The following is a 2,429-nucleotide window of genomic DNA, read 5'->3' on the forward strand; positions in this document are numbered from 1 at the left end:
TATCTTTACTGGGATTTTAGCTACCTATTTGTAGGTAATTAACATCAATTAATACTAACTATAAATTAAAATATAGCCTCCACAATTTAAGTGGTCTAGAAAAAAATAATAAAGGCTAAGTACCTAACTACATAAATGCGAAAGCAAAAGAAACGAGAATTAATCGCCATGCTTTTTCATTATTAAGTCCAGAGTTTCTTACGATGTTTTTTTGCTTTTTCCATCTAGTTTGTAAGGCTTGGAACTCCGTGGTTGGGAGTTGAAGGAACTCAATGGTGTTTCATGTTAATTATTTTGCAAAACTTTTATCAGTGTTGTGGCAGCTGTGTTTATTGTCTTATAATCTGCTTAAATTGCGTAGTAATGGTATTTGAATGCACTAAGCCTATTAATAATAATCACCGATTAAAATTACACCAACGAATAACCATTGCGTTTATTAACAAAAGGCCTAATATTTGCCTGGAACCAGGAAATAATCATATTTTTATTTACTTTAATTCTATGCTATATATTTACTTCACATTATATTCTTTTTATCGATTTAGCCATCTTAAAATCGATTAACTAGTCTGTAATATTTTGTCACGCGTCTAATTGTTATAAGAAAAATTCACAGGACTCAAAATAATAGGGTAGTGTCCAGGGTCGAAATAATGAAATAATATTTAGTCCGCTTTTTAGATAATCAAAAAATATTGGATATGTATTTTTTCTTTTTTTAATTAAACATAAAATGACAAAGATAATACACTTCAAAAATTAGGAGTGGGGGTTTTTACGTCACAGTGTCCTGAAAATTGTAGCAACTTGTGACGTCACACTCACGCTATATCTTAACAAGTTCTGATCCAATTTAAAAAAGAAAAAATACGTATCGCTTAATTTTGGACAATCTACAAGACGGACTAATTATTATTTTTTAGGAAACTAGCCTATTCTGATTAGACAGAAACAAACTGATATTTTAAGATGATTTTCATAGACAAATTCCTTTAAAAGGAATTTCATATGTACAGATATATCTATAGACAAAACGCAATTAGCAGTTCTAAATGAAAATTTAATTATCACAAACGGCTTCACACGAGAGGTTTAGCAACGACTTGAAATACGGAATTATTATAAACGTATTAGAGTATCTGCACACTGAAGACTTTAAGTCGGCCGATAGTTTGTTTAGGCTCTTAAGTCAGTATGCAGATGAATGGTAGTACGCACATTACAAAGATATAATATTTAGCCGGTATCAGACCGACTGGAAACTTACAAAGTCAAAGTCAAATGTTTTAATTTTAAATCGCCCTTTGCAGGCTCCTTTAAAACATCACACTGCTTGCACGGTTCCAAAAAGTTGATTTCATCCAGAAGAGACATCAAGAAACTCCATAGAATTTAATAAATAACAAGATTGTTATAAAAAAAATATCTGACTGTCGGGTCAACTGTCGGCCGACTATTTAGTCGGAAGTATGTGGATACTCTTAAGTTTAAATTTCCATTTCGACTGCACACTCGCTTAGAATCCTTTGTTGGTGGCCGTCGCTTACACCGCAGTGGCAATTTTGATAGCAATTTATTGTTATTGTCGAAAATTGAGGATTATTGTTTATATGTGGGTAAAGTTAAGTATTATTTGTGAAATATGTTAATGGACTTAAATGTTGTTTCAATCTAAATATCTGACCTATTTAGATTTTTACTGTCATAATGTGGATTTAAAATACTTATAGCCCAAACGACACTTTTGCATAACGCATATTTTAATTGCCATTCTACTTGGCACTGAGACACACATAAATGTTTCTTCTGGTCCACTCGCTCTCGTAGACAGCAAACAAAATTGTGTGCAAAAAGTTCTAGAATATCCGCAAAATTGCAACCTTTGTGAGGGAGCAGATGCTAGCAGTGCAGTGGACTTATATTATTTTGACATGTCTACCTAATGCCATACATGGTCCGTTATCTTCACGGCGTCTAAGACGTGAGGGTAGACAGATATGAGGGTGTAGATAGTAACCACTGATATTATTGCAGGTTTAAGTCGACTCACGGCGACTCTTACACAATTGTTCGAGCATATTTGTTCGCAAACATCTCGCCATAACACACTTGTTACGCTTCGGTCTACAATAAGGCCAGTCTACACCTCGCACGGTCTCCCAGTAAATCGTACGATCTGACCGACATGTCTACTAATGGTATACATGGTCCGTTATCTACACGCCGTCTAAGACGTGAGGGTAGACAGATATGAGGGTGTAGATCGTAGCCACAGATTTGGGCAGGTTTAGTTTATGTGTCTTTGTTCTTGTAGTGGTTGATAAGGCAGTTAAAAGGGATTTGATATGGTAATTATACTTACTGATGTTTTATGTAATTTTGTAAATGTTGAAGTAACTCTGTGATCGCAATCAAACTAAAATGGT

Source organism: Helicoverpa zea, chromosome 24, assembly GCF_022581195.2.
Source record: "Helicoverpa zea isolate HzStark_Cry1AcR chromosome 24, ilHelZeax1.1, whole genome shotgun sequence".
Taxonomy (NCBI): Eukaryota; Metazoa; Arthropoda; class Insecta; order Lepidoptera; family Noctuidae; genus Helicoverpa; species Helicoverpa zea.